We start from the raw sequence: 15,780 nt of genomic DNA, 5'->3' as shown, positions 1-15,780 counted from the left end.
CCAGGTGCCATCTTCAGCTACATTCAAAGTGTGCCTCCAATACTGGCCCTGCATTTGTTTGTTTTCCAACATCTACATCATTAGGCAGGTGATCCTTTCTTTTTTCTTGTTAGGGTCTTTGTCGACAGATATGAATTTTCAGTTTCAAGCTGCTTCAGCCACTCAAATTCACTGTGCTTAAGGTACTATCCATTTGTTCTTTTCTCGATTATTACTATTATTTTTTTCGTATATCACAATCTTTCTAGACTGATGGTTTATAATGGAGGGGTCTCGGCTACTTCCTTAGCACTCCATCACTTTTCTTATTAAACTTTGCTGTTTCTAGTAGCGCTCTCTTCTGAATGAGTCCTGAGGCTGCTTTAGCTTTCATTTCATACAAGTTTCTCCTCATAGAATTTTTTTAAGCCTAGTACTCCAGTAATTATGGGCACTACCTACATTCATTTCAATCTGCAGGTCTCGGTACTTTTTCTATTTCTTCCTCTCAGTACTGAGACATCTATGAGTGATAATTTGTTTATGCTTTTGTTTCTCACAGTCAGGTTTGGTTAGTGTGCCTGTATCATGCTGTCCGTTCTCTATTGTGATTGTAGAGTAATTTTTCCTGCTCATTTTCTACAACTCTCACGTTTTTTGTTGTACTACTTTCTGCTGTATGCCATCTGATGCCTTGAACAGACTTCATTGAGGGTTTTAGCCACTGCATCCTATCTCTTTTTCACTGATTATGCACTGGACATTCACTTGCAATATAGTTTATGGTCCCTTCTTTTACATTCCATATCCTACATTGAACAAGATAATGGTTCCAGGCATTGTTATGTGGATATACCTTGTTTTTAGAGGCTGAGCTTGCTCTGCTATCATCAGTCCTGTTTCTTTCTTTAGCTCACCCTCTGTAGCCATTGCCATGTTCCATTGCTAGACAAATCTTTAGTTTTTACTGTGAATTGTCCATGAATTGTTTTCTGTGCCACTCTTCTATTCTATTCTTTGTTGTTCACTCTTTATATACTCCTGGGTCTTCACTCTCCTTAATCAGGTTTTCCTCTATGTACTTCTTACCCACTTACTGGTCTTCAACTACTGTCACACTGCTCTGTTGTTCGTGTTGACACACTCTCTATCCTGAGTAATTGTCTTCCTCTTTCTCTACAGAGCGTGCCTTACCTTTCTATGTTTGCACTGGGGTGTAGTGCTTGATACATACTCATTATCTTTCTAGTCTTTTGATCTGCTGCAGAACTGTAACTTATTCCACTCCACTATTCCAGCATTGTAAGTGATTAATGGCATTGCTGAGATGTTTATGGTTTTCATCATGTTTTCAGAGTCAAGTTTTAACAATTATTCTTCATATGTATTCTTTACCAATCTTAGCAAACATCTCTTGGTGCTCCCTTGCTTCTCCTGTTATCCAATGCATTTGTATCCTATTCAATCTCTCTTTGATGGTATTTCCATCAGGTAGTTGTATACCTTCAGTCTTTGTTGCTTGGCCTCTTTACATGGTAACTAGGGCAGATTTTTCTCTTCCAAGCTCTATACTGATGCGTCCTGATGCAATTCTTACTTTAATGAGTCTATTTCTTTGGTTCCTCTTCCAAACAACTTGATATTTTCCATGGACATCAGATAGTTAATTCTGCTGTCTTCTCACTTAAGTTGGAATCCAGCCTTCATCTTCTGCGGGACTATCATCATGAGAGTTGTAGCTACTACAAAGGATAGTTTGGATAGTGAGTCCCTTTGGAAGATTCCTTTCCTGATGATGACCTCTTCTGTCCTTACACCAGAACCTGTAAGTATTGTTTTCCAGCTGTGTATTGTATTCCTGAGGAAGTTGACAGTGGTCTCCTCTGTATCATACATTTGTAGGCATTCTATTATTCATGATTGCTGAATCATACCGAAGGCTTTCATGTAGCCTATTGCCATACTCAGTTTGGTTTACCTCCTCTTGGGGTTCTTCATTACTATTTTGCCTATCAGTAGTTGGTCTTTCACACCGTTACATTTTCTGTTGGTAAGGATGGTGTTTATTTCCTAAATGTAGAAGTGCAGCCTTCACTAAAGATTCCTGTCAAACAGCATCCCCATTATTGGTAGGCTGGTAATTAGCCTGTAGTTGCTCACTGTTGTTTTATTCTTGTCTTTTTGCATTAGAGATACCCATTCTGGTACTTGAAGTTGGTATGCCATTTTTGCATCTAGGTCTCTAATACTCTTGAACCAGTAAACATGGATTCCATCAGGACTGGGGCCTTTAGAGTCCAGAATTTTCTTCAGTTGATTTCTCGCTGAGTTGATTGTGGTGTTTGTGAACCTTTGTTTTATTATTTCATTTCTTTTTACTTATAGCCATGCTTCCTGTTTGCTGTGGATAACTAGGTTACCCTATATCCAGTCCCAGAGTTTCTTGCATGGTTCAGTTTAAAGGTTCTCCTGTTGGTTGTCTTCCCCTTACAGTAGTCTGTAAGCTTTTCTGGTGTATTTCAAAGAGTTTGTTCTATTGGTACCCTTTATTCCCGTTTATGTACCTCTGGATCTTGCATGCTTCAACACTTGTTCCTCGTTGGACGAGCGGGTTCCGTTCTCAGCTACCACTCTGTTGGCCGCAAGTTCGAATCTCCGACCGGCCAATGAAGAATAAGAGGAATTTATTTCTGGTGATAAAAATTCATTTCTCGCTACAATGTGGTTCGGATTCCACAATAAGCTGTAGGTCCCGTTGCTAGGTAACCAATTGGTTCTTAGCCACATAAAATAAGTCGAATCCTTCGGGCCAGCCCTAGGAGAGCTGTTAATCAGCTGTGGTCTGGTTAATCTAAGATATACTTTTTTTTTTGCATGCTTTAGCCTTTGGTCATTGCTTTATGTATGTTATCATGCTATTTACTCCTTTCTCCTGGACTTAGTAGTTTTTATCTAATTCTTTTTTGTCTTACTATTTCTCAATTGCTTTTTCTGCCATCAGTTTTAATTTACTCAAGTCTGATCTTATTATTGCTATTTACTTGTTTTTCTGGGTGCTTTTCCTGGGGAGGCTGTTTTGAATTTTGCTTGTGTGTTAGCGTTTTTGGTATTTATGCCTCAGCGAGCTTCATAGCTAGGTTTGTTCTTACATATGCCAAGTTATTCATTTCTTTGATGTTAATGCTATGGATTAGGTGTAGTAATTCGTGACCTACTTCTTTCAGTTTCTTTTGATCGTAGGCTATCAGGGTGGGATCCTTGTTCTTTCTCCATGTGCTTACTATCATTCATCGTATTTTATAATGTTCTGCCATTTCTCCCGTTTGTTCTTCTGCTGTTTCAAGCTGTTGCAGTTGGTGAAAGGGTCGTCATGTTTATTATAACTTTGTTATTACTCAACTTGAATATACAACATTACGTGGAAAACCACAAAAGCTAAATCAGGATTTCAAAGAATGAACACCTACATGTGAAGAGGGAAACAAATCAAAGAGAAGTATTATAATATAGGGATATGCTTAGTAAACCAGTGAATGAGACACTAAAGGAATAAATAGTAAAGACTGCCCATACATTAAAAGTTACTGAAAAATTCGACAAAAAATAGTTAAGACATGAAGATCGTAATGGCTCAAGACATACAATGAGAAGCAATTAGAATCCAAGTATAAAAAAAAAAATGCAGTGATAGATAACAATTGATCCCGCCCCAAAAAAAGAATCTAAGTGCGTGTTCATAAGAGAAACGAAATTCGACATAAACAGGTTCATATATAGGTTTGATGATGATGGTCAGTTATGGATAAATTACAACTCTAGAATGAAATAGAAATACTATGTCAATTTCCATTGCCTCCATTACTCACAAATGTTGTTTTCATAAGTATATTTCAGCAGCTAATATAGAGCAGAATCGTCTACACCCAGATCATCTCCTTCCCTTTTCAGCCCACCTCCTATGTTCATTTCTAAGGAATTTCACACAGTTTGAATGTAATCTGTCTCCTTCTCTGATCTTATCCTGTCATATCTGACTTTTCTCTGTCCAGGGCTCACTTTACAGGCGTCAGTGTGTGTGTGTGTGTGACTATTTCAAGTTCCGGTAATACGCCTGGCCACAGGTTGCTTAACCTCCAGTGCTTGTTCACAACACAATTGGTTCAAAGGTAAAAAGAAAGACAATGCTTCAATCTACTTTTTAGTCATAAACCTAAAAATCCACATTACAGATTATAATGACACTAAAATTGGAATAAAGTCTTGAATCATGGAACCCGTAAATTATTGGAATTCATTTAAATCCAGATGAAGCTGTTATGGAGAGGTTCGAAATTTTATCTTATATATACCTAGTATGCTAATATATATCAGTGTAATGTTTATATATGAATATGACCTTGTACAAAATTCTATTGTCTATTAAAGGTGTTTAAAATGTATAACGTACATTATTTAGTTACTAAGTAAAAAAGTATGAAGCGTTTTTTCTTTTCCCATTTGAATAAATCATGATCTACGCAAACGCTTAGTTAAGCGATCTACGGCCATTCTTCGAATGGTTACACTTTTATTTTTATTTTTTTTATTTCATGCTACAATAAGCAATGCATTAATGTTTGTTTCTTATGTCTTAGGAAGAAAAGTTTGGCATGCGTTCATGATACTATTCAGGGCATTGCAAAGGAGGAAAATGGATACTAGGTACTTGAATTATACCAGTCTTCAGGTAGGAGCGTTGATTCTGCTCTCGAAAATTAGCAAATCTATTTTCTATGAAAGCTACGAATCATTGCTACGAAGCTACCAAAGGTGCCACAGTCCTGAATAATTATGAAAAATTGGGACCTTTAAGTCTAAAATAAATATAATACCAAGAATTGAATATACTAAAAGGCAAGTAAAATTGCTACATCGATTCAGATTTGAATTATCAATTTAACTGTTTCCTTTAACTTGCTTTACTTGAAGAAAAGAAAGTTCAGTATAAATATAAATCTTTTCATCCGACTTGATATATAAATGGGGAAGAATGAGGTGGCGCTATCAGTAGGCCTATACTTACTTTTCGCGAAGAAAACTTCAATGGAGATCTATGTGCAAAGTGAGCTTTCCATAACAAGTAGCATTTAAAGTCCAGTCCTATTTGTTAGTGGAACTAAAATGTTGGGACTAACGAAGTACCAAGCAGATAGGGCGGGCCTTATCCAAATTCAAATTCGGGACAGTTATTAACATAGATTTGCATTCTGTTTCTGAATCGTATTTTTAGTACAGGACCTTGCCAATATCAGAGTCCTATTTCCAAGGTGAATTTTTTTGGAGGGTTCTAAATTATTTCCACCATGGAAAAAAAATCATACACTTTGTTAAGCACAACAATTGGCTGCTTGTTGTGAACATATACATGCAATCTGACTTGTGCTTCACCATCAAATTGTTCAGAGGACGTGAATCACTATAGCTAAACTTAGCGACGTTGTCTACATATGATAAACAGTTTCATAGAGAATGCGTTTAGAAAGATAATAGATAAATGTTGACAGGCACAAAAATAAATTCAACAAACAAAATAAAGTATGTATTATGACCCAATTACGTTCCCACAGGTAAAATTCCATTACAATTTCCACAGGAACCAAAACATAGTTTGATTACTATGCAAAAAAAAAAAAAAAAAAAAAAAACACACACACACACGGAAGACTCGGTTAAAGGATTATATGCATCCAACGTTCATAATATTTGCGACTGAATTCAGATGATGAGCAGCTCCCCCGGATTAAACTTTCTACAAGATAAACCAATGGAAGGCCAAGGACAGCATCCAAATTAACTGAAAATCTGATATCCTTTGAATATCGTGTGCAATCAGTAATATGCTTTTTCAGTCAGGAGTAAAAAAAATAAAACGATATTCTTTTGACCAGTTGCAAGTGATTATTTATGGTGATTTACCTTGATATTTAATTCCTTGCCGTCTCGACCAAATGAAAAGGATGACAGTCCATTCATGGGATCTTGTGAATTATGCTGTTAATCTGTAGAGGACATTGTCTTATAAGAATATTTTTAAGTGATGTTATACGAAAAGATTACATTTACACTCTGTATGTCTTCAACTGATTTTTTATGCAAAGCCGGTGGAATAAAGCAAAATAAAAATATCTAAAATATGTGATAGGCAACACAATTCATTGTTTATTTTGCCAATGTTTTGTTGTTTGTTTCCCATGAATTTAGGACTAACAATAAGTATTACTGTTAGAAACCATTATGTAGAATACAGATTGATGTATCAGTAAGATATGCTGAAAAATGTGTATAAGGTGAATTAATTTCTGATTTTCGATACACACAAATCACACGTTAAACTAGTTCACAGCTGTTACGATATCTAAAACAAGTAAAAATTGCGCTGAAGTTTCTTTGGCGCCATCGATTTTTTGCACGGCGTATAATGCTGTATGAAACTCTCAGCCACGGCCTATGAAACTTTCAGCCACAGCCCATGAAACTTTCAGCCACGGCACGGTGGTGGGCTGTACTGTTGGCACCTATAGCGGTGCCAGACGCACGATCGTGGCTAAGGTTAACCTTATATAAAATAAGAACTGCTGAGGCTAGAGGTCTGCAATTTGGTATGTTTGGTGATCGAAGGGTGGATGATGATCAACATACCAATTTGTAGCCTCTAACCTAAGTAGGTTTTAAGATCTGAGGGCAGACAGAAAAAGTACGGACGGGTAGACAAATAGTCATTTCAGTAGTTTCCTTTTACAGAAAACTAAAAGAGTAGGACACCATCTTCTTCCCTTTCCTTTTTATATACAGATCTCTTTATACAATGTATTTCGTTAACCTTCCTTCGTGACATATACATTAATTATGCTTTATATTACATTCAGTCAATGAATGAGACCAAGAATGCCAGTTACACTAATTCGTATGGAATTACAAGAATATTATCAATGAATATGTCGTTTTGATTTTGATGAGAAACGGATTTTGTATACATTTTTTCAGATAAACTGCGATGGAATATTTACCATTAATAAGAGATAAAAAAAATAAAATAAATTGAAGTGTGGTACCGAGAGGATCAGAAGGGAACGAATGCCCCAGGTAAGTAACAATAGGACAAACATATTGTGTTGTAAACTAAAATTGCATGAGGTCATTTTGCGAACCCCCATGGGGAAATGCTTGACCTATCGGCTCTGAACTTCGATGATATTCGAAGCTATTTTCAAAGGAAATTGCATAAAATCGGGTCTTAAAAGCATCCGGGTATTTGACAAAGAAGTTGTATCGAGAAACGATAACTAGTATTGTTCTTAGAGCAGAATTTTCTCCATTTCTGTTTTAATGTCGTCTCTCTCTCTCTCTCTCTCTCTCTCTCTCTCTCTCTCTCTCTCTCTCTCTCTCTCTCTCTCTCTCAACGAAGACTAGTATTGTTCTTAGAGTAGAATTTTCTCCATTTCTGTTTTAATTTCCTCTCTCTCTCTCTCTCTCTCTCCTCTCTCTCTCTCTCTCTCTCTCTCTCTCTCTCTCTCTCTCATTTGTGAATTCGTCATAATCTAATAGTTTCCTTCACCTCCTTATGATCGATACAAGTTTGTCAATTACCGATAATTGTGTTCCTAGTTTCAGTTCCTATAGCGATTCCCAAACGTATTCATTCGTACTTGTGCTTATTGTTGGATTTTTCTGTAAGATAAAGTAATCTATAATGTTAACTGACTTGTTACCCACGAGCTTACTTGTCAAGGGTAGACAATATGATGCTGCATATGACTGTAGTTTTAGAATAATTTTCTATAAAAGCTACTCTCCCCGGAGGCCAGCGGTCTAAAATGAATTTTTACAAGGTACCACTTGAAGAAGTTTTGTACTCGTGAGTATTTTATGTAAGAAACTTAATACCCACTGTAAACTAAAATGAGGAATAAAGGAATTACTTTTATTATTATCACTATTGTTATCATTATTATGGATTCTATTCAGCTTTCCCCAACCGCTCTCTCTCTCTCTCTCTCTCTCTCTCTCTCTCTCTCTCTCTCTCTCTCTCTCTCTTTCCTCCTTAAGAGGGGTGGAACCAATCTTCAGGTTATCTTCATGTAATCTCTGTACAAGTTGCGCGGTGTGAGAATTAAAAAAAAAAAAAAAATAAAGAGATAAAAATGCATGACCCTTGTTTAATAGTTGGCAAAGATACAATTTCATAAATTCGGTCACTGAAAACACTAATCGTCATGGTCAGTAGGACCTATCATATCTAATAACAATGAAGATAGTAATATGCAAAACAATCACTGTATAAACAATAGATGACACTACATAAATATGAATTAATAAAATAATATATATATATATATATATATATATATATATATATATATATATATATATATATATATATATATATTATATATACACATATATTTTTTTAAGTTCACACTGAATACAAAAGAAGTTGACAGAGATTTATATACAAAAACAGAAGGTGGGGGCGAGGTTACAGTTTGTTAATCTGGGCAGCATGTTCTTTAAACAAAAAAGACAGGGACAAAGGATCAAGGGTTAATCCAGGGTGGAGATTAACATTCCTGGTGGAAGTAGCTTCAGTGAAGACAGTCTCTAGCAGATTTCTTTTCTGACGGTCGTTGATCTTGTAGATAACCATTGACTTATCCCAGTTCATCCCATGGCTTGTCTTAAGCCAATGATCCATAATGTCATTATTTGATAAGGCTCTTGAAATGGCTTACTTGTGTTGGGAGCTTCTTACTTTTAGTCCTTTTGATGTTTGACCATTATAAATCTTATTGGAATAAAATTAGGATGAAATGGAAAACAGAGAACATTCTTAAGTTCGTTGTTAACACAGGTTGGATTATAAAATCCTTTTTTTTCTTTATTTTTACAAAGTTCTAAAAAATGAAGAGTATATAATGAATCTCCTATTTTATCAATAATTTGAACTCATCTTCAAAAAATTCAGGACTGCAAATTCTAAAAAGGCTTTAAGATACATACTGGAAAATGTTGACGCCTTAACTTGTTTAGCATGGTTAGAGCAAAAATTAATATATGACAAATTATTCGTGGGTTTCATATACCTTAAAACAAAAATTGGTGTTATTTCTAGGAACTAAGACACCCAGAAATGGTATACAATTATTTCTTTCATATTCTATTGTGAATTTTATGGATGGTACAATATTATTAATTGTTATACAAGAAATTAGGAATATTTACATTTTCTTTAACAATACAAAAACCATCGTCTACATATCTAACCCAAAACACCTTAGAGAAGAGTTTCCTTGGAATAAGTCTAGACTCAAAGAATTCCAAGTAAATATTAGACAAAAGTGGCGAAAGAGGGTTCCCCATAGCCATAACAAACATTTTTGTTCTTAAAAATTACCATTGAAAGTGAATTTACAGTTTTTTTTTATACAAAGGGATATCAAATTAATAATAACATCGGTAGGTAATTCTAGATTATACAAGTCCAAATGTTGTGATAAATATTGTAGTAAGTCATCAATAGGAACTTTAGTAAATAGAGATGTCACATCAAAACTGGTTAATCTGTCTGTACTGGATAATTCCAATATGGGAAAGTCTATTACAGAAATCAACAGAGTTTTGTAAATGGGAATTTGAAATAGTACCAGAACAGGTGATAGTAATTTGACTAGATATTTAGAAAGTTTCTAACTAATAAAACCGGTTGAACTGATAATGGGGCGAATGGGAAAATCTCTTTTATGGGTTTTGATTAATCCGTACATGTACGGTAAGGATGGGCCAATCGTTGACACTTTCTCTTTTATTGAACCGAATTCCTTTAGTATAGTTTTTATTTTAGAATTGAAACTTTTTATGACATCAGCTAATGGGTCTTTCCGTAGTTTTTGTAAGTACTAGAATCAGATAATAAGTTTTCATTTTTTTAACATAGCTAATTTTATCCATTATTACAAACAATTAGATCTGTCGGCTTTAGTAATGTGAAAACTTTTATCTTTCTTCGTTTCATGAATTGCATCTATAAACCTTTTCGGTTTTATACATGGAAACAAGAATAGAAAATATTTTAAATCACAAGAAAATGGAGAAAAACAAGTGAAAGAAATGAACACGAACAGGAAATGCATTGAACTTAGCTTCTCAGGGTTAGTTATGACTGACGGATTACTGATACACTTAACTGACGATGATTTCCTGGGAGTTATGGCAATTGCATGGCTTACACTGATTTGAGTTAGACCACAAATATTAAGAGTTCCAAGTGCAGTAATTTTCTTCGTTGCTGATTGGGGAAATGATCCTCTGGACTTTACTGTATGGTGTAAAGGATACTTTTGTGTAATGACTTCCCTCAATCGTATACTTTGCCAGAAATTCTGCTCCTTTCTGTAATCATATTTATGCTCGTTGGTTTCAGTAGATTGAAAAGATATAAAAATATAAGATAAAAATAGGCTAAACTGACTAAAAAGATAAGAAAATAAAGGTTATGAAAATAGGATTTACACATAGATTCAACCCATAAAATTTAACTCGTTATTAAGAGAATTGGCTGTGCGAGTAGATTGTTCCATGTCATTCCGATTGAACATCGTTGGATTTTTCAGTAAATATATCCGCTGATGTTGGAGCAGGAGCAGTTTTGCTGCGATTTACTTCCCCATATGAAATACTCAGAACTCATAAATATATATATATATATATATATATATATATATATATATATATATATATATATATATATACACATACATACATATATATGTGTGTGTGTGTGTCTGTGTGTGTATATATATATATATATATATATATATATATATATATATATATATATATATATATATATATATATAGTATATATATATATATATATATATATATATATATATATATATATATATATATATATATATATATATATATATATATATATATATATATATATATATATATATATATATATATATATATATATATATATATATATATATATATATGGTGGTATTATAGATGGAGGATTTATTTGGTCAGGAAATTTTTGATCCAGGATGGATTCCCAGTTCCATAAACCGCGATTGTCACTCTTATCTTTATTCTGTTATGGCATGAATGAATGACTCTGTATTCGATATATCATTTCATGGCATCTCAAAAGAGGAACCTCAAGCTAGAACCCAGTGGCTATTGCAGTATTATTTACGGAACAGTCTTAATACAAGCTTAGAAAATATATGTCTGATAAACAAACTGCAAAACAGTTATGTCTCTTAGATTTATTTTGTGAAGATCATTGTATGGAAGGATGATAACATCATAGGAATATAATTTTCTGAAGGAGAATGTATCTGTTCTGAAGAGATTCTTTCAACTCTACCGTTAAAATAAGTAGTAAACATGCTCTTAGAACAATTTCCTAATTAGAAAGAACAGTGTGAGACATTTACCTGTCATTATTACTTTGTTTTGGAATAACATTACTGTTATTATTAACATTGGCAAACTTTCATGTTTTCATTTCCATAACCGTAAAGACGCCTTTCTGCAAAAACTCCCATGTTGATTTTGGTAATAGAAATTTCTACATCTTTCATTGAACAATCGTAAGACTGGTCAAGTGGCATGTCACTATGTTTATTCGAGTTTTCCAGCCCGTTGATTCACAAATGTGAGGTTTTCTGTTAAAACGAGGGAATTATCTCTTTTTTTTTTCCAGCAAACGGTTGATTTTGATGGTCCTTTTTTCTTATGCTTGGACACACAACGGCTTTGTTAGCTTTTGCAGACAAGATTTTTGATGTCCCCGGTATGCAGTGCATGCATAACTTGAGGCAATTGTTTGTATACACAATTAAAATTGTGTGGTTAATAGCCTTTACAAATATCTACAACAGACCAGGAAGTGATGTAGATCGGTAAGAATGCAAAAAATAAAAAATGTACGCACACTTAACACTTGCACCAACTTAATATTGGCAAATAAGTATGTACAATAATATTTTTGAAAGTTATATTCCTCCAGCTCTCAGTCTTTTCATCCATCTGGTACTTAACCTAATTCCAAGCAGAACATGAACTAATTTTCCACTATTTCTCACTTCTTCTGGAAGCTGGGACATCTTTAAAGGGGTTCTAAAGGGGTTCTCTCTACTCTCTCTCTCTCTCTCTCTCTCTCTCTCTCTCTCTCTCTCTCTCTCTCTCTCTCTCCCCCAGGTATGTGTTCCTTTACATGACAACGAAGCCCTATTTGATCTCCTAGGTCAGTCCACGATCTTCACTTCGACTGTGGATGTTTCTGAGCTTCTATAATTAAAGTTTCTAAGGGGATTTTCAATGACGAGTGGCTGCTTTGGTTGCTCATCGTTATTTGTGGAGACTGCAATGCAAAGCACAGTGAGTGGCATAATTCAAATTCCACAGATCAACGTGACCGGTTTGCTCTTGAGTTCTGTGTATCCTCTGATTTTGTCCAGCCAGTTGAGGAACCCACACATATTTCTGGTAATAGATTAGACCTCATATTCACAGATGTTCTAGCTATTGTCCAGTCCAATGTCTGCGACTATATAGGCACTTCCAATCATTTTGTCAGTGAGGCGGACATATCTCTCAATCAGCATATTTCTAATGTCACCATTGGCAAAAATGGTCTTGCTGAAATCTATCGCTGCATTGTTGATGCTTGTCAGGCATAATATTTCAGATGTTAAATCAGATCTAGATCCCAAGAAGAGGTTAAATGAAATGCTGATGGCTATTTTAGTAGGGTATGTCCCTAGACGTGTCATCAAATTCAGGATAAATGACCAGCCATGGTTTCAAGATACATGTAGACGAGCTTACCATGACAAACAGACCAAATTCAACACATGGAGACGAAATTGTTTACATGAAAATTACATCTTTTTCGTCGAGTCCCGCCGTGCTGCAAAATAGAATTTACCATATAGCGAGTGAAGTTACAGTAATTCTTTAATTCCTTTAAAGAGGAACTTGAAGGAATTACTCAGCTCATCTGTGGTATACCAAATTAGCATCATCTCTCTTTAGGTCAGACTTGTCTTCAATTCTACTACTAATGGATGACGGTAGATTGAATACTGGCCTTAAGGAAAAGGCTGAACTGCTTCATTGAGGTGTTGAAGCTAAATACTCAGCTGAGGATGTCCTCTCCTGATAATTGTCATCCTGAACCTATTACAGAATTTGCATTTCACTTTAGGGATGTTAAGAACATTTTTAATAATCTTGATAGCTGGGGTGGAAAAGATCTTGAGTGTTTCTTCCCTTTGTTTTTTGAAAAGGTTTCTAGTATGTTGTCTGCCAAGATTACTAGATTCTATAAGTTTTAAGGTCGACATGGTATCTTTCCAGATACTGTTCCAAGAATGCACCATGTCTGCAGACTGCAGTCACTACAAGCCAATTTCTATTCTCTTTGTAGTCTCCAAAGTTGCAGAAAACACTTATTTTTAAGCCAATGTAAAAGTATGTGGATCTAAAGGATTGTTAGCTGATAGTCAATATGCACATAGTAAGCAGTTAGGTACCTGCGATGCTCTTTTATATTTGACATGACATTTACAAGAATAATAGGTTTTAGTGCTGCTTTTGACTTAATAAATCATAATGTACTTATTTATAAATTTCAGGATCTTGGAGCGGGTGGATAAGTTTTAGGTTTACTTTAAGATTTCCTTACAGGTAGGCATCAGCGAGTTGCTGTTGATGGGATCTTTAGTGAACCACGACCTAATGTCTGGAATTCCACAGGGCAGTGTTCTTGGTCTACTGTTATTTTTATTGTATACAACTGATATTGTTGCTGGCCTCGAAAACAAGATTGTTCAGTATGCCAATGATGCAACACTTGTGGGGGTAGCAAAGTCTCCACTTACGAGAAATGAAGCTGGCCTTAGTCTCAATCATGACATGATGTAGTTGGTGGGATACGAGGCTGATCTCCAGTAAAACAAAAACACTACTGATTAGCAGGCCTCATACAGATTTTCTACTCCATCCTCCCCTTAGGTGGATGGGGCTCTGCAAATAAGTCTAAAGCTCTAACTATTCTAGGTGCAACTTTTGACTCACATCTTACTTTTGAGAAACATGCAGTGAAAGTGTCAGCAAATGCCACACAAAAGTTAGGTAGCGTATGTAAATCCTCATATATCTATACAGTGATAAAACAAATGCAACCTGTTTTAGGTCACTTGTCTTTCCTTGACTTGAATACTGTTCTCTGATGTGGATGTCTGCTTCTGTCAAGGATATCTCTTTCAGACAAAATGGTTTGTGGTGGTAGGTTTCTGCTTCCTAAAATGGAAGTTATGATTTGGACCATGAACGAATGGTCTCTTGTTAGTCAATTTTCAATAAGTTATAATTTAACAGATATCTTTCACATTCACAGTTGAACCCTGATCCACTTTTCCTGCAGAGAGCAACCAGATATCCTGAACAGCAGGACCAATATGCAATAAACGTGCATCGCTGTCGAACTTCTGAGTTGCAGAGGTCTTTTATTCCTCAGTCGCCCTGAGGACGTTGTGTGATTGAAACCTAAGAAGTTTAAGCGAAGATATAATTTTTCTTTGAATTTAATAAGTTACTTACATTTTATCTATTTATTTTTATAATTTTTTAGTAATATATATATATATATATATATATATATATATATATATATATATATATATATATATATATATATATTTTTTATATATATATATATAATATATATATATATATATATATATTTTACTGAATCTCTTCTTTTCTGCATTTCCTTTACCGTCTGTTAATTCTTGCTAATGAACATCATATTCTCTGAAGCTTGTTTTTCAAGTCAAAGGCCCCTGCGATTTGTTCTACTTATAGTATGCATTATCTGAATAATAATGATAATAATAATAATAATAATAATAATAATAATAATAATAATAATAATAATAATAATAATAATAATAATAATAATAATATAGCTTGTGTCTGAAACGAATGCGGGAATTCCTGGAGCATTGAGACTGAAAATTTAGTTGAGTTTGATGGCAAGGAGAGTTAGGATAGATAACAAGGGATTAGTAAGTGGGATAACAATCCACCAGGCTTCTGGCAATCAAGCAAATTATAACCACCATAACTTTGAAGGATTTTTCTTCATTCTCAATACGATAATGCTTCTTTCTTCACTATATATATATATATATATATATATATATATATATATATATATATACATATATATATATATAGTGAAGAATGAGATATATATATATATACACGTTTTATAGTGAAGAATGAAGTGTTATCGTTCAAAAATTAAGAAAAATTCCTTCTAAATAATTTTGAGTTATAATTTGTATATAAAACATTTTGTATGTTGCGAGTAATATGAGGCAACCCAAGTTATATTTTTCGTGGGTGTGAGTGTGTGTGAAGGGGCGAGCCGATCTTCGAAGTTCTGTTTTCTAAAAAGAAAAATGTGGATTTTGCCTTCGAGTAGTTGCTCAGAGGAATGCTAATATCCTGCGATAAAATGGTAGCCTTATGTCCTTTTTCATCTTCGGTGCGACCAGCCACATTGACTTACTATCAGGTATCAGGTACACTATTTACTGCTAGGATTACCAAAGGGAGATTATATTCCAAAGCGTCAATGGGCCATCAACATACGATGCCCATACCTTTTCCCTTGTTTATAATTTCATGGCATTTCACAGAAAGATTTTTGCTCTAAAATGGCCCAAGTGGACTGCTCAT

This window comes from Macrobrachium rosenbergii, chromosome 53, assembly GCF_040412425.1.
Source record: "Macrobrachium rosenbergii isolate ZJJX-2024 chromosome 53, ASM4041242v1, whole genome shotgun sequence".
Lineage (NCBI taxonomy): Eukaryota > Metazoa > Arthropoda > Malacostraca > Decapoda > Palaemonidae > Macrobrachium > Macrobrachium rosenbergii.
The sequence above is the reverse complement of the archived record's forward strand: the minus strand, read 5'-3'. Positions refer to the sequence as shown.